Below are 22,451 nucleotides of genomic sequence, written 5' to 3'. Positions count from 1 at the left end.
GGATGCCATTGCCGCTGCCGTGCTGCCGCCCTCTCTGAAAGTGACCGAGTGCAGTGTTGGCTTTATATGCCCGCTGTCCGTTGCTGATGTCACTGCTGCTTGACGATCCGATTGGCTCATCCAGGTGACGTCAACCGTTGCTCAACTGCGATCCGCACAGCTGACGATAAGCGGCAGAATCTGTAAAACAAGCCATGCGTGGTTATACGCCATTGCGAATGCCGTGCTGCCGCCCCCACTGAAGGTAGCCGAGTTCAGTGTTGGCTTTAAATGCCCGCTGTCCGTTGCTGATGTCACTGCTGCTTTACGATCCAATAGGCTAATCCAGGTGACGTTAACGGTTGCTGAACTGGGATCCGCACTGCTGATGATAAGCGGCAGAATCTGTAAAACAAGCCATGCGTGGTTATGCGCCATTGCCGCTGCCGTGCTGCCGCCGCCACTGAAGGTAGCCGAATGTAGTGTTGGCTTTATATGCCCGCTGTCCGTTGCCGATGTCACTGCTGCTTGACGATCCAATTGGGTCATCCAGGTGACGTTAACCGTTGCTGATCTCGGAACCGCACTGCTGATGATAAGCGGCATTACCTGTAAAACAAGCCATGCGTGGTTATGCGCCATTGCCGCTGCCGTGCTGCCGCCTCCACTGAAGGTAGCCGAGTGCAGTGTTGGCTTTTTATGCCCGCTGCCCGTTGCTGATGTCACTGCTGCTTGACGATCCAATTGGCTCTTCCAGGTGACGTTAACGGTTGCTGAACTGGGATCCGTACTGTTGATGATAAGCGACAGAATCTGTAAAACAAGCCATGCGTGGTTATGCGCCATTGCCGCTGCCGTGCTGCCGCCGCCACTGAAGGTAGCCGAATGTAGTGTTGGCTTTATATGCCCGCTGTCCGTTGCCGATGTCACTGCTGCTTTACGATCCAATAGGCTAATCCAGGTGACGTTAACGGTTGCTGAACTGGGATCCGCACTGCTGATGATAAGCGGCAGAATCTGTAAAACAAGCCATGCGTGGTTATGCGCCATTGCCGCTGCCGTCCTGCCGCCGCCACTGAAGGTAGCCGAATGTAGTGTTGGCTTTATATGCCCGCTGTCCGCTGCCGATGTCACTGCTGCTTGACGATCCAATTGGGTCATCCAGGTGACGTTAACCGTTGCTGATCTCGGAACCGCACTGCTGATGATAAGCGGCATTACCTGTAAAACAAGCCATGCGTGGTTATGCGCCGTTGCCGCTGCCGTGCTACCGCCTCCACTGAAGGTAGCCGAGTGCAGTGTTGGCTTTTTATGCCCGCTGCCCGTTGCTGATGTCACTGCTGCTTGACGATCCAATTGGCTCTTCCAGGTGACGTTAACGGTTGCTGAACTGGGATCCGTACTGTTGATGATAAGCGACAGAATCTGTAAAACAAGCCATGCGTCGTTATGCGCCATTGCCGCTGCCGCGCTGCCGCCGCCACTGAAGGTAGCCGAGTGCAGTGTTGGCTTTAAATGCCCGCTGTCCGTTGCTGATGTCACTGCTGCTTTACGATCCAATAGGCTAATCCAGGTGACGTTAACGGTTGCTGAACTGGGATCCGCACTGCTGATGATAAGCGGCAGAATCTGTAAAACAAGCCATGCGTGGTTATGCGCCATTGCCGCTGCCGTGCTGCCGCCGCCACTGAAGGTAGCCGAATGTAGTGTTGGCTTTATATGCCCGCTGTCCGTTGCCGATGTCACTGCTGCTTGACGATCCAATTGGGTCATCCAGGTGACGTTAACCGTTGCTGATCTCGGAACCGCACTGCTGATGATAAGCGGCATTACCTGTAAAACAAGCCATGCGTGGTTATGCGCCATTGCCGCTGCCGTGCTGCCGCCTCCACTGAAGGTAGCCGAGTGCAGTGTTGGCTTTTTATGCCCGCTGCCCGTTGCTGATGTCACTGCTGCTTGACGATCCAATTGGCTCTTCCAGGTGACGTTAACAGTTGCTGAACTGGGATCCGTACTGTTGATGATAAGCGACAGAATCTGTAAAACAAGCCATGCGTGGTTATGCGCCATTGCCGCTGCCGTGCTGCCGCCGCCACTGAAGGTAGCCGAATGTAGTGTTGGCTTTATATGCCCGCTGTCCGTTGCCGATGTCAATGCTGCTTGACGATCCAATTGGCTCATCCAGGTGACGTTAACCGTTGCTGAACTGGGATCCGCACTGCTGATGATTAGCGGCAGAACCTGTAAAACAAGCCATGCGTGGTTATGCGCCATTGCCGCTGCCGTGCTGCCGCCCCTATTGAAGGTAGCCGAGTACAGTGTTGGCTTTATATGCCCGCTGCCCGTTGCTGATGTCCTTGCTGCTTGACGATCCAATTGGCTAATCCAAGTGACGTTAACCGTTGCTGAATTGGGATCCGCACTGCTGATGATAAGCGGCAGAATCTGTAAAACAAGCCATGTGTGGTTATGCGCCATTGCCGCTGCCATGCTGCCGTCCCCACTGAGGGTAGCCGAGTGTAGTGTTGGCTTTATATGCCCGCTGTCCGTTGCTGATGTCAGTGCTGCTTGACGATCCCATTGGCTCATCCAGTTGAAGTAAACCGTCGCTGAACTGGGATGCGCACGGCTGACAATAAGCGGCAGAATCTGTAAAACAAGCCATGCGTGGTTATGCGCCACTGCCAATGCCGTGCCCCCACTGAAGGTAGCCGAGCGCAGTGTTCGCTTTATATGCCCGCTACACGTTGCTGATGTCACTGCAGCTTGACGATCAAAATGGCTCATCCAGGTGACGTCAACCTTTGCTGAACTGGGATGGGTACTGCTGATGATAAGCGGCAGAATCTGTCAAACGAGCCATGCGTTTGTATGCGCCATTGCCGCTGCCGTGCTGCCACCCCCACTGAAGGTAGCCGAATGCAGTGTTGGCTTTATATGCCCGCTGTCCGTTGTCGATGTCACTGCTGCTTGACGATCCAATTGGCTCATCCAGCTGACGTTAACCATTGCTGAACTGGGATCCGCACTGCTGATGATAAGCGGCATTACCTGTAAAACAAGTCATGCGTGGTTATGCGCCATTGCCGCTGCCGTGCTGCCGCCTCCTCTGAAGGTAGCCGAGTGCAGTGTTGGCTTTATATGCCCACTGCCCGTTGCTGATGTCACTGCTGCTTGACGATCCATTTGGCTCTTCCAGGTGACGTTAACAGTTGCTGAACTGGGATCCGCACTGTTGATGATAAGCGACAGAATCTGTAAAACAAGCCATTCTTGGTTATGCGCGATTGCCGCTGCCGTGCTGCAGCCCCCACTGAAGGTAGCCGAGAGCAGTGTTGGCTTTATATGCCCGCTGCCCGTTGCTGATGTCACTGCTGTTTGGCGATCCAATTGGCTCATCCAGGTGACGTTATACGTTGCTCAACTGGGATCCGCATTGCTGATGATAAGCGGCATTACCCGTAAAACAAGCCATGCGTGGTTATGCGCCATTGCCGCTACCGTGCTGCCGTCTCCACTGAAGGTAGCCGAGTGCAGTGTTGGCTTTATATGCCCGCTGCCCGTTGCTGATGTCACTGCAGCTTGAGGACCCAAATGGCTCATCCAGGTGACGTTATCCGTTGCTGAACTGGGATCCGCACTATTGATGATAAGCGATAGAATCTGTAAAACAAGCCATTCGTGGTTATGCGCCATTGCCGCTGCCGTGCTGCCGCCCCCACTGAAGGTAGCCGAGTACAGTGTTGGCTTTATATGCCCGCTGTGCGCTGCTGATGTCACTGCTGCTTTACGATCAAATTGGCTAATCCAGGTGACGTTAACGGTTGCTGAACTGGGATCCGCACTGCTGATGGTAAGCGGCAGAATCTGTAAAACAAGCCATGCGTGGTTATGCGCCATTGCCGCTGCTGTGCTGCCGCCCCCACTGAAGGTTGCCGAATGTAGTGTTGCCTTTATATGCCCGCTGTCCGTTGCCGATGTCACTGCTGGTTGACGATCATTTGGGCTCATACAGGTGACGTTAACCGTTGCTGAACTGGGATCAGCACTGTTAATGATAAGCAGCAGAATCAGTAAAACAAGCCATGCGTGGTTATGCGCCATTGCCGCTGCCGTGCTGCCGCCCCCACTGAAGGTAGCCGAGTGTAGTCTTGGCTTTATATCCCAGCTGTCCGTTGATGATGTCACTGCTGCTTGACGATCCAATTGGCTCATCCAGTTGACGTTAAAAGTTGCTGAACTGCGATCCGCACTGTTGATGATAAGCGTCAGAATATGTAAAACAAGCCATGCGTGCTTATGCGCAATTGCTGATGCCGTGCTGCCACCCCCACTGAAGGTCGCCGAGTGCAGTGTTGGCTTTATATGCCCGCTACCCGTTGCTGATGCCCTTGCTGCTTGACGATCGAATTGGCTCATCTAGGTGACGTCAACCGTTGCTGAACTGGGATCCGCACTGTTGATGATAAGCGTCAGAATATGTAAAACAAGCCGTGCGTGCTTATGCGCCATTGCTGATGACGTGCTGCCGCCCCCACTGAAGGTAGCCGAGTGCAGTGTTGGCTTTATATGCCCGCTGCCCCTTGCTGATGTCACTGCTGCTTGTCGATCCAATTGGCTCTTCCAGGTGACGTCAACCGTTCCTGAACTGGGATCCGATCTGTTGATGATAAGCAGCAGAATCTGTAAAACAAACCATGCGTGGTTATGCGCCATTGCCGCTGCCGTGCTGCCGCCCCCAATGAAGGTAGCCGAATGCAGTGTTTGCTTTATATGCCCGCTGTCCGTTGCCGATGTCACTGCTTCTTGACGATCCAATTGGCTCATCCAGGAGACGTTAACCTTTGCTTAACTGGGATCCGCACTGCTGATGATAAGCGGCAGAACCTGTAAAACAAGCCATGCGTGGTTATGCGCCGTTGCCGATGCCCTGCTACCGCCCCCACTGAAGGTACCGAGTGCAGTGTTGGCTTTATATGCCCGCTGCCCGTTGCTGATGTCACTGCTGCTTGACGATCCAATTGTCTCATCCAGGTGACGTCAACCTTTGTTGAACTGGGATGCGCTCTGTTGATGATAAGCGGCAGGATCTGTAAAACAAGCCATGCGTGGTTATGCGCCATTGCTGCTGCCGTGCTGCCGCCTCCTCTGAAGGTAGCCGAGTGCAGTGTTGGCTTTATATGCCCGCTGCCCGATGCTGATGTCACTGCTGTTTGGCGATCCAATTGGCTCATCCAGGTGACGTTATCCGATGCTCAACTGGGATCCGCACTGCTGATGATAAGCGGCATTACCCGTAAAACAAGCCATGCGTGGTTATGCGCCATTGCCGCTACCGTGCTGCCGTCTCCACTGAAGGTAGCCGAATGCAGTGTTGGCTTTATATGCCCGCTGCCCGTTGCTGATGTCACTGCAGCTTGAGGACCCAAATGGCTCATCCAGGTGACGTTATCCGTGGCTGAACTGGGATCCGCACTGTTGATGATAAGCGATAGAATCTGTAAAACAAGCCATTCGTGGTTATGCGCCATTGCCGCTGCCATGCTGCCGTCCCCACTGAGGGTAGCCGAGTGTAGTGTTGGCTTTATATGCCCGCTGTCCGTTGCTGATGTCAGTGCTGCTTGACGATCCCATTGGCTCATCCAGTTGAAGTAAACCGTCGCTGAACTGGGATGCGCACGGCTGACAATAAGCGGCAGAATCTGTAAAACAAGCCATGCGTGGTTATGCGCCACTGCCAATGCCGTGCCCCCACTGAAGGTAGCCGAGCGCAGTGTTCGCTTTATATGCCCGCTACACGTTGCTGATGTCACTGCAGCTTGACGATCAAAATGGCTCATCCAGGTGACGTCAACCTTTGCTGAACTGGGATGGGTACTGCTGATGATAAGCGGCAGAATCTGTCAAACGAGCCATGCGTTTGTATGCGCCATTGCCGCTGCCGTGCTGCCACCCCCACTGAAGGTAGCCGAATGCAGTGTTGGCTTTATATGACCGCTGTCCGTTGTCGATGTCACTGCTGCTTGACGATCCAATTGGCTCATCCAGCTGACGTTAACCATTGCTGAACTGGGATCCGCACTGCTGATGATAAGCGGCATTACCTGTAAAACAAGTCATGCGTGGTTATGCGCCATTGCCGCTGCCGTGCTGCCGCCTCCTCTGAAGGTAGCCGAGTGCAGTGTTGGCTTTATATGCCCACTGCCCGTTGCTGATGTCACTGCTGCTTGACGATCCATTTGGCTCTTCCAGGTGACGTTAACAGTTGCTGAACTGGGATCCGCACTGTTGATGATAAGCGACAGAATCTGTAAAACAAGCCATTCTTGGTTATGCGCGATTGCCGCTGCCGTGCTGCAGCCCCCACTGAAGGTAGCCGAGAGCAGTGTTGGCTTTATATGCCCGCTGCCCGTTGCTGATGTCACTGCTGTTTGGCGATCCAATTGGCTCATCCAGGTGACGTTATACGTTGCTCAACTGGGATCCGCATTGCTGATGATAAGCGGCATTACCCGTAAAACAAGCCATGCGTGGTTATGCGCCATTGCCGCTACCGTGCTGCCGTCTCCACTGAAGGTAGCCGAGTGCAGTGTTGGCTTTATATGCCCGCTGCCCGTTGCTGATGTCACTGCAGCTTGAGGACCCAAATGGCTCATCCAGGTGACGTTATCCGTTGCTGAACTGGGATCCGCACTATTGATGATAAGCGATAGAATCTGTAAAACAAGCCATTCGTGGTTATGCGCCATTGCCGCTGCCGTGCTGCCGCCCCCACTGAAGGTAGCCGAGTACAGTGTTGGCTTTATATGCCCGCTGTGCGCTGCTGATGTCACTGCTGCTTTACGATCAAATTGGCTAATCCAGGTGACGTTAACGGTTGCTGAACTGGGATCCGCACTGCTGATGGTAAGCGGCAGAATCTGTAAAACAAGCCATGCGTGGTTATGCGCCATTGCCGCTGCTGTGCTGCCGCCCCCACTGAAGGTTGCCGAATGTAGTGTTGCCTTTATATGCCCGCAGTCCGTTGCCGATGTCACTGCTGGTTGACGATCATTTGGGCTCATACAGGTGACGTTAACCGTTGCTGAACTGGGATCAGCACTGTTAATGATAAGCAGCAGAATCAGTAAAACAAGCCATGCGTGGTTATGCGCCATTGCCGCTGCCGTGCTGCCGCCCCCACTGAAGGTAGCCGAGTGTAGTCTTGGCTTTATATGCCAGCTGTCCGTTGATGATGTCACTGCTGCTTGACGATCCAATTGGCTCATCCAGTTGACGTTAAAAGTTGCTGAACTGGGATCCGCACTGTTGATGATAAGCGTCAGAATATGTAAAACAAGCCATGCGTGCTTATGCGCAATTGCTGATGCCGTGCTGCCACCCCCACTGAAGGTCGCCGAGTGCAGTGTTGGCTTTATATGCCCGCTACCCGTTGCTGATGCCCTTGCTGCTTGACGATCGAATTGGCTCATCTAGGTGACGTCAACCGTTGCTGAACTGGGATCCGCACTGTTGATGATAAGCGTCAGAATATGTAAAACAAGCCGTGCGTGCTTATGCGCCATTGCTGATGACGTGCTGCCGCCCCCACTGAAGGTAGCCGAGTGCAGTGTTGGCTTTATATGCCCGCTGCCCCTTGCTGATGTCACTGCTGCTTGTCGATCCAATTGGCTCTTCCAGGTGACGTCAACCGTTCCTGAACTGGGATCCGATCTGTTGATGATAAGCAGCAGAATCTGTAAAACAAACCATGCGTGGTTATGCGCCATTGCCGCTGCCGTGCTGCCGCCCCCAATGAAGGTAGCCGAATGCAGTGTTTGCTTTATATGCCCGCTGTCCGTTGCCGATGTCACTGCTTCTTGACGATCCAATTGGCTCATCCAGGAGACGTTAACCTTTGCTTAACTGGGATCCGCACTGCTGATGATAAGCGGCAGAACCTGTAAAACATGCCATGCGTGGTTATGCGCCGTTGCCGATGCCCTGCTACCGCCCCCACTGAAGGTACCGAGTGCAGTGTTGGCTTTATATGCCCGCTGCCCGTTGCTGATGTCACTGCTGCTTGACGATCCAATTGTCTCATCCAGGTGACGTCAACCTTTGTTGAACTGGGATGCGCTCTGTTGATGATAAGCGGCAGGATCTGTAAAACAAGCCATGCGTGGTTATGCGCCATTGCTGCTGCCGTGCTGCCGCCTCCTCTGAAGGTAGCCGAGTGCAGTGTTGGCTTTATATGCCCGCTGCCCGATGCTGATGTCACTGCTGTTTGGCGATCCAATTGGCTCATCCAGGTGACGTTATCCGATGCTCAACTGGGATCCGCACTGCTGATGATAAGCGGCATTACCCGTAAAACAAGCCATGCGTGGTTATGCGCCATTGCCGCTACCGTGCTGCCGTCTCCACTGAAGGTAGCCGAATGCAGTGTTGGCTTTATATGCCCGCTGCCCGTTGCTGATGTCACTGCAGCTTGAGGACCCAAATGGCTCATCCAGGTGACGTTATCCGTGGCTGAACTGGGATCCGCACTGTTGATGATAAGCGATAGAATCTGTAAAACAAGCCATTCGTGGTTATGCGCCATTGCCGCTGCCGTGCTGCCGCCCCCACTGAAGGTAGCCGAGTACAGTGTTGGCTTTATATGCCCACTGTCCGTTGTCGAGGTCACTGCTGCTTGACGATCCAATTGGCTGATCCAAGTGACGTTAACCATTGCTGAACTGGGATCCGCACTGCTGATGATAAGCGGCAGGATCTGTAAAACAAGCCATGTGTGGTTATGCGCCATTGCCGCTACCGTGCTGCCGTCTCCACTGAGAGTAGCCGAGTGTAGTGTTGGCTTTATATGCCCGCTGTCCGTTGCTGATGTCAGTGCTGCTTGACGATCCAATTGGCTCATCCACGTGACGTGAAGCGTTGCTGAACTGGGATCCGCACTGCTGATGATAAGCGGCAGAATCTGTCAAACAAGCCATGCGTGGTTATGCGCCATTGCCGCTGCCGTGCTGCCACCCCCACTGAAGGTAGCCGAATGCAGTGTTGGCTTTATATGCCCACTGTCCGTTGTCGAGGTCACTGCTGCTTGACGATCCAATTGGCTGATCCAAGTGACGTTAACCATTGCTGAACTGGGATCCGCACTGCTGATGATAAGCGGCAGGATCTGTAAAACAAGCCATGTGTGGTTATGCGCCATTGCCGCTGCCGTGCTGCCGTCCCCACTGAGAGTAGCCGAGTGTAGTGTTGGCTTTATATGCCCGCTGTCCGTTGCTGATGTCAGTGCTGCTTGACGATCCAATTGGCTCATCCAGTTGAAGTAAACCGTTGCTGAACTGGGATCCGCACTGCTGACGATAAGCGGCGGAATCTATAAAACAAGCCAAGCGTGGTTATGCGCCATTGCCAATGCCGTGCCCCCACTGAAGGTAGCCGAGCGCAGTGTTCGCTTTATATGCCCGCTGCACATTGCTAATGTCACTGCAGCTTGACGATCCAAATGGCTCATCCAGGTGACGTTAACCATTGCTGAACTGGGATCCGCACTGCTGATGATAAGCGGCATTACCTGTAAAACAAGCCATGCGTGGTTATGCGCCATTGCCGCTGCCGTGCTGCCGCCTCCTCTGAAGGTAGCCGAGTGCAGTGTTGGCTTTATATGCCCGCTGCCCGTTGCTGATGTCACTGCTGTTTGGCGATCCAATTGGCTCATCCAGGTGACGTTATCCGTTGCTCAACTGGGATCCGCACTGCTGATGATAAGCGGCATTACCCGTAAAACAAGCCATGCGTGGTTATGCGCCATTGCCGCTGCCGTGCTGCCACCCCCACTGAAGGTAACCGAATGCAGTGTTGGCTTTATATGCCCGCTCTCCGTTGTCGATGTCACTGCTGCTTGACGATCCAATTGGCTCATCCAGCTGACGTTAACCATTGCTGAACTGGGATCCGCACTGCTGATGATAAGCGGCATTACCTGTAAAACAAGCCATGCGTGGTTATGCGCCATTGCTGCTGCCGTGCTGCCGCCTCCTCTGAAGGTAGCCGAGTGCAGTGTTGGCTTTATATGCCCGCTGCCCGATGCTGATGTCACTGCTGTTTGGCGATCCAATTGGCTCATCCAGGTGACGTTATCCGATGCTCAACTGGGATCCGCACTGCTGATGATAAGCGGCATTACCCGTGAAACAAGCCATGCGTGGTTATGCGCCATTGCCGCTACCGTGCTGCCGTCTCCACTGAAGGTAGCCGAATGCAGTGTTGGCTTTATATGCCCGCTGCCCGTTGCTGATGTCACTGCAGCTTGAGGACCCAAATGGCTCATCCAGGTGACGTTATCCGTGGCTGAACTGGGATCCGCACTGTTGATGATAAGCGATAGAATCTGTAAAACAAGCCATTCGTGGTTATGCGCCATTGCCGCTGCCGTGCTGCCGCCCCCACTGAAGGTAGCCGAGTACAGTGTTGGCTTTATATGCCCGCTGTGCGCTGCTGATGTCACTGCTGCTTTACGATCAAATTGGCTAATCCAGGTGACGTTAACGGTTGCTGAACTGGGATCCGCACTGCTGATAAAAAGCGGCAGAATCTGTAAAACAAGCCATGCGTGGTTATGCGCCATTGCCGCTGCCGTGCTGCCGCCCCCACTGAAGGTTGCCGAATGTAGTGTTGCCTTTATATGCCCGCTGTCCGTTGCCGATGTCACTGCTGCTTGACGATCCCATTGGGTCATCCAGGTGACGTTAACCGTTGCTGAACTCGGATCCGCACTGCTGATAATAAGCGGCAGAACCTGTAAAACAAGCCATGCGTGTTTATGCGCATTGCCGCTGCCGTGCTGCCGCCCCCACTTAAGGTACCCGAGTGCAGTGTTGGCTTTATATGCCCGCTGCCCGTTGTTGATGTCGCTGCTACTTGACGATCCAATTGGCTCATCCAGGTGACGTTAACCGTTGCTGAACTGGGATCCGCACTGCTTATGATAAGCGGCAGAATCTGTGAAAGAAGCCATGCGTGGTTATGCGCCATTGCCGCTGCCGTGCTGCCATCCCCACTGAAGGTAGCCGAATGCTGTGGTGGCTTTATGTGCACGTTGTCCTTTGGTGATGTCACTGCTGCTTGACGACCTAATTGGCTCATCCAGGTGACGTTAACCTTTGCTGAACTGGGATACGCACTGCTGACGATAAGCGGCAAAACCTATTAAACAAGCCATGCGTGGTTATGCGCAATCGCCGCTGCCGTGCTGCCGCCCCCACTGAAGGTAGCCGAATGCAGTGTTGGCTTTATATGCCCGCTGTCCGTTGTCGATGTCACTGCTGCTTGACGATCCAATTGGCTCATCCAGGTGACGTTAACGGTTGCTGAACTGGGATCCGCACTGCTGATGATAAGCGGCAGAACCTGTAAAACAAGCCGTGCGTGGTTATGCGCCATTGCCGCTACCGTGCTGCCGTCTCCACTGAAGGTAGCCGAGTGCAGTGTTGGCTTTATATGCCCGCTGCCCGTTGCTGATGTCACTGCAGCTTGAGGACCCAAATGGCTCATCCAGGTGACGTTATCCGTTGCTGAACTGGGATCCGCACTGTTGATGATAAGCGATAGAATCTGTAAAACAAGCCATTCGTGGTTATGCGCCATTGCCGCTGCCGTGCTGCCGCCCCCACTGAAGGCAGCCGAGTACAGTGTTGGCTTTATATGCCCGCTGTGCGCTGCTGATGTCACTGCTGCTTTACGATCAAATTGGCTAATCCAGGTGACGTTAACGGTTGCTGAACTGGGATCCGCACTGCTGATGGTAAGCGGCAGAATCTGTAAAACAAGCCATGCGTGGTTATGCGCCATTGCCGCTGCTGTGCTGCCGCCCCCACTGAAGGTTGCCGAATGTAGTGTTGCCTTTATATGCCCGCTGTCCGTTGCCGATGTCACTGCTGGTTGACGATCATTTGGACTCATACAGGTGACGTTAACCGTTGCTGAACTGGGATCAGCACGGTTAATGATAAGCAGCAGAATCAGTAAAACAAGCCATGCGTGGTTATGCGCCATTGCCGCTGCCGTGCTGCCGCCCCCACTGAAAGTAGCCGTGTAGTCTTGGCTTTATATGCCAGCTGTCCGTTGATGATGTCACTGCTGCTTGACGATCCAATTGGCTCATCCAGTTGACGTTAAAAGTTGCTGAACTGGGATCCGCACTGTTGATGATAAGCGCCAGAATATGTAAAACAAGCCATGCGTGCTTATGCGCCATTGCTGATGCCGTGCTGCCGCCCCCACTGAAGGTCGCCGAGTGCAGTGTTGGCTTTATATGCCCGCTACCCGTTGCTGATGCCCTTGCTGCTTGACGATCCAATTGGCTCATCTAGGTGACGTCAACCGTTGCTGAACTGGGATCCGCACTGTTGATGATAAGCGTCAGAATATGTAAAACAAGCCGTGCGTGCTTATGCGCCATTGCTGATGACGTGCTGCCGCCCCCACTGAAGGTAGCCGAGTGCAGTGTTGGCTTTATATGCCCGCTGCCCCTTGCTGATGTCACTGCTGCTTGTCGATCCAATTGGCTCTTCCAGGTGACGTCAACCGTTCCTGAACTGGGATCCGATCTGTTGATGATAAGCAGCAGAATCTGTAAAACAAGCCATGCGTGGTTATGCGCCATTGCCGCTGCCGTGCTGCCGCCCCCAATGAAGGTAGCCGAATGCAGTGTTTGCTTTATATGCCCGCTGTCCGTTGCCGATGTCACTGCTTCTTGACGATCCAATTGGCTCATCCAGGAGACGTTAACCTTTGCTTAACTGGGATCCGCACAGCTGATGATAAGCGGCAGAACCTGTAAAACAAGCCATGCGTGGTTATGCGCCGTTGCCGATGCCCTGCTGCCGCCCCCACTGAAGGTACCGAGTGCAGTGTTGGCTTTATATGCCCGCTGCCCGTTGCTGATGTCACTGCTGCTTGACGATCCAATTGTCTCATCCAGGTGACGTCAACCTTTGTTGAACTGGGATGCGCTCTGTTGATGATAAGCGGCAGAATCTGTAAAACAATCCATGCGTGGTTATGCGCCATTGCCGCTGCCGTGCTGCCGCCCCTACTGAGGGTAGCCGAGTGTAGTGTTGGCTTTATATGCCCGCTGTCCGTTGCTGATGTCAGTGCTGCTTGACGATCCAATTGGCTCATCCAGTTGAAGTAAACCGTTGCTGAACTGGGATCCGCACTGCTGACGATAAGCGGCGGAATCTGTAAAACAAGCCATGCGTGGTTATGCGCCATTGCCAATGCCGTGCCCCCACTGAAGGTAGCCGAGCGCAGTGTTCGCTTTATATGCCCGCTGCACATTGCTGATGTCACTGCAGCTTGACGATCCAAATGGCTCATCCAGGTGACGTTAACCATTGCTGAACTGGGATCCGCACTGCTGATGATAAGCGGCATTACCTGTAAAACAAGCCATGCGTGGTTATGCGCCATTGCCGCTGCCGTGCTGCCGCCTCCTCTGAAGGTAGCCGAGTGCAGTGTTGGCTTTATATGCCCGCTGCCCGTTGCTGATGTCACTGCTGTTTGGCGATCCAATTGGCTCATCCAGGTGACGTTATCCGTTGCTCAACTGGGATCCGCACTGCTGATGATAAGCGGCATTACCCGTAAAACAAGCCATGCGTGGTTATGCGCCATTGCCGCTGCCGTGCTGGACCCCCACTGAAGGTAGCCGAATGCTGTGTTGGCTTTATATGCCCGCTGTCCGTTGTCGATGTCACTGCTGCTTGACGATCCAATTGGCTCATCCAGCTGAAGTTAACCATTGCTGAACTGGGATCCGCACTGCTGATGATAAGCGGCATTACCTGTAAAACAAGCCATGCGTGGTTATGCGCCATTGCCGCTACCGTGCTGCCGTCTCCACTGAAGGTAGCCGAGCGCAGTGTTGGCTTTATATGCCCGCTGCCCGTTCCTGATGTCACTGCAGCTTGAGGACCCAAATGGCTCATCCAGGTGACGTTATCCGTTGCTGAACTGGGATCCGCACTGTTGATGATAAGCGATAGAATCTGTAAAACAAGCCATTCGTGGTTATGCGCCATTGCCGCTGCCGTGCTGCCGCCCCCACTGAAGGTAGCCGAGTACAGTGTTGGCTTTATATGCCCGCTGTGCGCTGCTGATGTCACTGCTGCTTTACGATCAAATTGGCTAATCCAGGTGACGTTAATGGTTGCTGAACTGGGATCCGTGCTGCTGATAAAAAGCGGCAGAATCTGTAAAACAAGCCATGCGTGGTTATGCGCCATTGCCGCTGCCGTGCTGCCGCCCCCACTTAAGGTTGCCGAATGTAGTGTTGCCTTTATATGCCCGCTGTCCGTTGCCGATGTCACTGCTGCTTGACGATCCAATTGGGTCATCCAGGTGACGTTAACCGTTGCTGAACTCGGATCCGCACTGCTGGTAAGAAGCGGCAGAACCTGTAAAACAAGCCATGCGTGTTTATGCGCATTGCCGCTGCCGTGCTGCCGCCCCCACTTAAGGTAGCCGAGTGCAGTGTTGGCTTTATATGCCCGCTGCCCGTTGTTGATGTCGCTGCTACTTGACGATCCAATTGGCTCATCTAGGTGACGTTAACCGTTGCTGAACTGGGATCCGCACTGCTTATGATAAGCGGCAGAATCTGTGAAAGAAGCCATGCGTGGTTATGCGCAATCGCCGCTGCCGTGCTGCCGCCCCCACTGAAGGTAGCCGAATGCAGTGTTGGCTTTATATGCCCGCTGTCCTTTGTCGATGTCACTGCTGCTTGACGATCCAATTGGCTCATCCAGCTGACGTTTTCCGTTGCTGAACTGGGGTCCGAACTGCTGATGATAAGCGGGAGAAACTGTATAACTAGCCATGCGTGGTTATGCGCCATTGCCGCTGCCGTGCTGCCGTCCCCACTGAGGGTAGCCGAGTGTAGTGTTGGCTTTATATGCCCGCTGTCCGTTGCTGATGTCAGTGCTGCTTGACGATCCAATTGGCTCATCCAGTTGAAGTAAACCGTTGCTGAACTGGGATCCGCACTGCTGACGATAAGCGGCGGAATCTGTAAAACAAGCCATGCGTGGTTATGCGCCATTGCCAATGCCGTGCCCCCACTGAAGGTAGCCGAGCGCAGTGTTCGCTTTATATGCCCGCTGCACATTGCTGATGTCACTGCAGCTTGACGATCCAAATGGCTCATCCAGGTGACGTTAACCATTGCTGAACTGGGATCCGCACTGCTGATGATAAGCGGCATTACCTGTAAAACAAGCCATGCGTGGTTATGCGCCATTGCCGCTGCCGTGCTGCCGCCTCCTCTGAAGGTAGCCGAGTGCAGTGTTGGCTTTATATGCCCGCTGCCCGTTGCTGATGTCACTGCTGTTTGGCGATCCAATTGGCTCATCCAGGTGACGTTATCCGTTGCTCAACTGGGATCCGCACTGCTGATGATAAGCGGCATTACCCGTAAAACAAGCCATGCGTGGTTATGCGCCATTGCCGCTGCCGTGCTGGACCCCCACTGAAGGTAGCCGAATGCAGTGTTGGCTTTATATGCCCGCTGTCCGTTGTCGATGTCACTGATGCTTGACGATCCAATTGGCTCATCCAGCTGACGTTAACCATTGCTGAACTGGGATCCGCACTGCTGATGATAAGCGGCATTACCTGTAAAACAAGCCATGCGTGGTTATGCGCCATTGCCGCTGCCGTGCTGCCGTCTCCACTGAAGGTAGCCGAGTGCAGTGTTGGCTTTATATGCCCGCCGCCCGTTGCTGATGTCACTGCAGCTTGAGGACCCAAATGGCTCATCCAGGTGACGTTATCCGTTGCTGAACTGGGATCCGCACTGTTGATGATAAGCGATAGAATCTGTAAAACAAGCCATTCGTGGTTATGCGCCATTGCCGCTGCCGTGCTGCCGCCCCCACTGAAGGTAGCCGAGTACAGTGTTGGCTTTATATGCCCGCTGTGCGCTGCTGATGTCACTGCTGCTTTACGATCAAATTGGCTAATCCAGGTGACGTTAACGGTTTCTGAACTGGGATCCGCGCTGCTGATAAAAAGCGGCAGAATCTGTAAAACAAGCCATGCGTGGTTATGCGCCATTGCCGCTGCCGTGCTGCCGCCCCCACTGAAGGTTGCCGAATGTAGTGTTGCCTTTATATGCCCGCTGTCCGTTGCCGATGTCACTGCTGCTTGACGATCCAATTGGGTCATCCAGGTGACGTTAACCGTTGCTGAACTCGGATCCGCACTGCTGATAATAAGCGGCAGCACCTGTAAAAGAAGCCATGCGTGTTTATGCGCATTGCCGCTGCCGTGCTGCCGCCCCCACTTAAGGTAGCCGAGTGCAGTGTTGGCTTTATATGCCCGCTGCCCGTTGTTGATGTCGCTGCTACTTGACGATCCAATTGGCTCATCTAGGTGACGTTAACCGTTGCTGAACTGGGATCCGCACTGCTTATGATAAGCGGCAGAATCTGTGAAAGAAGCCATGCGTGGTTATGCGCCATTGCCGCTGCCGTGCTGCCGCCCCCACTGAAGGTAGCCGAATGCAGTGTTGGCTTTATATGCCCGCTGTCCGTTGTCGATGTCACTGCTGCTTGACGATCCAATTGGCTCATCCAGCTGACGTTTTCCGTTGCTGAACTGGGGTCCGAACTGCTGATGATAAGCGGGAGAAACTGTATAACTAGCCATGCGTGGTTATGCGCCATTGCCGCTGCCGTGCTGCCGCGCCCACTGAAGGTAGCCGAATGCAGTGTTTGCTTTATATGCCCGCTGTCCGTTGCTGATGTCACTGCTGGTTGACGATCATTTGGGCTCATACAGGTGACGTTAACCGTTGCTGAACTGGGATCAGCACTGTTAATGATAAGCGGCATAACCTGTAAAACAAGCCATGCGTGGTTATGCGCCGTTGCCGATGCCCTGCTGCCACCCCCACTGAAGGAACCGAGTGCAGTGTTGGCTTTATATGCCCGCTGCCCGTTGCTGATGTCACTGCTGCTTGACGATCCAATTGTCTCATCCAGGTGACGTCAACCTTTGTTGAACTGGGATGCGCTCTGTTGATGATAAGCGGCAGAATCTGTAAAACAATCCATGCGTGGTTATGCGCCATTGCCGCTGCCGTGCTGCCGCCCCTACTGAAGGTAGCCAAGTACAGTGTTCGCTTTATATGCCCGCTGCCCGTTGCTGATGTCCTTGCTGCTTGACGATCCAATTGGCTAATCCAAGTGACGTTAACCATTGCTGAACTGGGATCCGCACTGCTGATGATAAGCGGCAGAATCTGTAAAACAAGCCATGTGTGGTTATGCGCCATTGCCGCTGCCGTGCTGCCGTCCCCACTGAGGGTAGCCGAGTGTAGTGTTGGCTTTATATGCCCGCTGTCCGTTGCTGATGTCAGTGCTGCTTGACGATCCAATTGGCTCATCCAGTTGAAGTAAACCGTTGCTGAACTGGGATCCGCACTGCTGACGATAAGCGGCGCAATCTGTAAAACAAGCCATGCGTGGTTATGCGCCATTGCCAATGCCGTGCCCCCACTGAAGGTAGCCGAGTGCAGTGTTGGCTTTTTATGCCCGCTGCCCGTTGCTGATGTCACTGCTGCTTGACGATCCAATTGGCTCTTCCAGGTGACGTTAACAGTTGCTGAACTGGGATCCGCACTGTTGATGATAAGCGACAGAATCTGTAAAACAAGCCATTCGTGGTTATGCGCCATTGCCGCTGCCGTGCGTGAGCCCCCACTGAAGGTAGCCGAATGCAGTGTTGGCTTTATATGTCCGCTGTCCGTTGCCGATGTCACTGCTGCTTGACGATCCAATTGGCTCATCCAGGTGACGTTAACCGTTGCTGAACTGGGATTCGCACTGCTGATGATAAGCGGCAGAACCTGTAAAACAAGCCATGCGTGGTTATGCGCCATTGCCGATGCCGTGCTGCCGATCCCACTGAAGGTAGCCGAGTGCAGTGTTGGCATTATATGCCCGCTGCCCATTGCTGATGTCACTGCTGCTTGATGATCCAATTGTCTCATCCAGGTGACGTCAACCTCTGTTGAACTGGGATGCGCTCTGTTGATGATAAGCGGCAGAATCTGTAAAACAAGCCATGCGTGGTTATGCGCCATTACCGCTGCCGTGCTGCCGCCCCTATTGAAGGTAGCCGAGTACAGTGTTGGCTTTACATGCCCGCTGCCCGTTGCTGATGTCCTTGCTGCTTGACGATCAAATTGCCTAATCCAAGTGACGTTAACCGTTGCTGAATTGGGATCCGCACTGCTGATGATAAGCGGCAGAATCTGTAAAACAAGCCATGTGTGGTTATGCGCCATTGCCGCTGCCGTGCTGCCGTCCCCACTGAGGGTAGCCGAGTGTAGTGTTGGCTTTATATGCCCGCTGTCCGTTGCTGATGTCAGTGCTGCTTGACGATCCAATTGGCTCATCCAGTTGAAGTAAACCGTCGCTGAACTGGGATGCGCACTGCTGACGATAAGCGGGAGAATCTGTAAAACAAGCCATGCGTGGTTATGCTCCACTGCCAATGCCGTGCCCCCACTGAACGTAGCCGAGCGCAGTGTTCGCTTTATATGCCCGCTACACGTTGCTGATGTCACTGCAGCTTGACGATCCAAATGGCTCATCCAGGTGACGTCAACCTTTGCTGAACTGGGATGCGTACTGCTGATGATAAGCGGCAGAATCTGTCAAACCAGCCATGCGTGGGTATGCGCCATTGCCGCTGCCGTGCTGCCACCCCCACTGAAGGTAGCCGAATGCAGTGTTGGCTTTATATGCCCGCTGTCCGTTGTCGAAGTCACTGCTGCTTGACGATCCAATTGGCTCATCCAGCTGACGTTAACCATTGCTGAACTGGGATCCGCACTGCTGATGATAAGCGACATTACCTGTAAAACAAGCCATGCGTGGTTATGCGCCGTTGCCGCTGACGTGCTACCGCCTCCTCTGAAGGAAGCCGAGTGCAGTGTTGGCTTTATATGCCCGCTGCCCGTTGCTGATGTCACTGCTGCTTGACGATCCATTTGGCTCTTCCAGGTGACGTTAACAGTTGCTGAACTGGGGTCCGCACTATTGATGATAAGCGACAGAATCTGTAAAACAAGCCATTCTTGGTTATGCGCCATTGCCGCTGCCGTGCTGCCACCCCCACTGAAGGTAGCCGAATGCAGTGTTGGCTTTATATGCCCGCTGTCCGTTGTCGATGTCACTGCTGCTTGACGATCCAATTGGCTCATCCAGGTGACGTTATCCGTTGCTCAACTGGGATCCGCACTGCTGATGATAAGCGGTAGAATCTGTAAAACAAGTCATGCGTGTTTATGCGCAACTGCCGCTGCCGTGCTGCCGCCCCACTGAAGGTACCCGAGTGTAGTGTTGGCTTTATATGCCCGCTGCCCGTTGCTGATGTCACTGCTGCTTGACGATCCAATCGGCTCATCCAGGTGACGTTAACCCTTGCTGAACAGGGATCCGCACTGCTGATGGTAAGCGGCAAAATCTGTTAAACAAGCCATGCGTGTTTATGCGCCATTGCCGCGCTGCCGCCCCCACTGAAGGTAGCCGAGTGCAGTGTTGGCTTTATATGCCCGCTACCCGTTGCTGATGTCACTGCTGCTTGACGATTCAATTAGCTTATCCAGGTGATGTTAACCGTTGCTGAAATGGGATCCGCACTGTTGGTGATAAGCGGATGCCATTGCCGCTGCCGTGCTGCCGCCCCCTCTGAAAGTGACCGAGTGCAGTGTTGGCTTTATATGCCCGCTGTCCGTTGCTGATGTCACTGCTGCTTGACGATCCGATTGGCTCATCCAGGTGACGTCAACCGTTGCTCAACTGGGATCCGTACAGCTGACGATAAGCGGCAGAATCTGTAAAACAAGCCATGCGTGGTTATACGCCATTGCCAATGCCATGCTGCCGCCCCCACTGAAGGTAGCCGAGTGCAGTGTTGGCTTTAAATGCCCGCTGTCCGTTGCTGATGTCACTGCTGATTTACGATCCAATTGGCTAATCCAGGTGACGTTAACGGTTGCTGAACTGGGATCCGCACTGCTGATGATAAGCGGCAGAATCTGTAAAACAAGCCATGCGTGGTTATGCGCCATTGCCGCTGCCGTGCTGCCGCCGCCACTGAAGGTAGCCGAATGTAGTGTTGGCTTTATATGCCCGCTGTCCGTTGCCGATGTCACTGCTGCTTGACGATCCAATTGGGTCATCCAGGTGACGTTAACCGTTGCTGATCTCGGAACCGCTCTGCTGATGATAAGCAGCATTACCTGTAAAACAAGCCATGCGTGGTTATGCGCCATTGCCGCTGCCGTGCTGCCGCCTCCACTGAAGGTAGCCGAGTGCAGTGTTGGCTTTTTATGCCCGCTGCCCGTTGCTGATGTCACTGCTGCTTGACGATCCAAATGGCTCTTCCAGGTGACGTTAACGGTTGCTGAACTGGGATCCGCACTGTTGATGATAAGCGACAGAATCTGTAAAACAAGCCATGCGTGGTTATGCGCCATTGCCGCTGCCGTGCTGCCGCCGCCACTGAAGGTAGCCGAATGTAGTGTTGGCTTTATATGCCCGCTGTCCGTTGCCGATGTCACTGCTGCTTGACGATCCAATTGGCTCATCCAGGTGACGTTAACCGTTGCTGAACTGGGATCCGCACTGCTGATGATAAGCGGCAGAACCTGTAAAACAAGCCATGCGTGGTTATGCGCCATTGCCGCTGCCGTGCTGCCGCCCCTATTGAAGGTAGCCGAGTACAGTGTTGGCTTTATATGCCCGCTGCCCGTTGCTGATGTCCTTGCTGCTTGACGATCCAATTGGCTAATCCAGCTGACGTTAACCATTGCTGAACTGGGATCCGCACTGCTGATGATAAGCGGCATTACCTGTAAAACAAGCCATGCGTGGTTATGCGCCATTGCCGCTGCCGTGCTGCCGCCTCCTCTGAAGGTAGCCGAGTGCAGTGTTGGCTTTATATGCCCGCTGTCCGTTGCTGATGTCAGTGCTGCTTGACGATCCAATTGGCTCATCCAGTTGAAGTAAACCGTCGCTGAACTGGGATGCGCACTGCTGACGATAAGCGGCAGAATCTGTAAAACAAGCCATGCGTGGTTTTGCGCCACTGCCAATGCCGTGCCCCCACTGAAGGTAGCCGAGCGCAGTCTTCGCTTTATATGCCCGCTACACGTTGCTGATGTCACTGCAGCTTGACGATCCAAATGGCTCATCCAGGTGACGTCAACCTTTGCTGAACTGGGATGGGTACTGCTGATGATAAGCGGCAGAATCTGTCAAACCAGCCATGCGTGGGTATGCGCCATTGCCTCTGCCGTGCTGCCACCCCCACTGAAGGTAGCCGAATGCAGTGTTGGCTTTATATGCCCGCTGTCCGTTGTCGATGTCTCTGCTGCTTGACGATCCAATTGGCTCATCCAGCTGACGTTAACCATTGCTGAACTGGGATCCGCACTGCTGATGATAAGCGGCATTACCTGTAAAACAAGCCATGCGTGGTTATGCGCCATTGCCGCTGCCGTGCGGCCGCCTCCTCTGAAGGTAGCCGAGTGCAGTGTTGGCTTTATATGCCCACTGCCCGTTGCTGATGTCACTGCTGCTTGACGATCCATTTGGCTCTTCCAGGTGACGTTAACAGTTGCTGAACTGGGATCCGCACTGCTGATGATAAGCGGCAAAATCTGTTAAACAAGCCATGCGTGTTTACGCGCCATTGCCGCTGCCGTGCTGCCGCCACCACTGAAGGTAGACGAATGTAGTGCTGGCTTTATATGCCCGCTGTCCGTTGCCGATGTCACTGCTGCTTGACGATCCAATTGGGTCATCCAGGTGACGTTAACCGTTGCTGATCTCGGAACCGCACTGCTGATGATAAGCGGTAGAACCTGTAAAACAAGCCATGCGTGTTTATGCGCCTTTGCCGCTGCCGTGCTGCCGCCCCCACTGAAGGTAGCCGAATGTAGTGTTGGCTTTATATGCCCGCTGTCCGTTGCCGACGTCACTGCTCCTTCACGATCCAATTGGGTCATCCAGGTGACGTTAACCGTTGCTGAACTCGGATCCGCACTGCTGATAATAAGCGGCAGAACCTGTAAAACAAGCCATGCGTGTTTATGCGCATTGCCGCTGCCGTGCTGCCGCCCCCACTTAAGGTCGCCGAGTGCAGTGTTGGCTTTATATGCCCGCTGCCCGTTGTTGATGTCGCTGCTACGTGACGATCCAATTGGCTCATCCAGGTGACGTTAACCGTTGCTGAACTGGGATCCGCACTGCTTATGATAAGCGGCAGAATCTGTGAAAGAAGCCATGCGTGGTTATGCGCCATTGCCGCTGCCGTGCTGCCGCCCCCACTGAAGGTAGCCGAATGCTGTGTTGGCTTTATGTGCTCGTTGTCCTTTGGTGATGTCACTGCTGCTTGACGACCTA

Source organism: Dermacentor variabilis, unplaced genomic scaffold (genome assembly GCF_050947875.1).
Source record: "Dermacentor variabilis isolate Ectoservices unplaced genomic scaffold, ASM5094787v1 scaffold_13, whole genome shotgun sequence".
NCBI classification, from domain to species: domain Eukaryota; kingdom Metazoa; phylum Arthropoda; class Arachnida; order Ixodida; family Ixodidae; genus Dermacentor; species Dermacentor variabilis.
The sequence above is the reverse complement of the archived record's forward strand: the minus strand, read 5'-3'. Positions refer to the sequence as shown.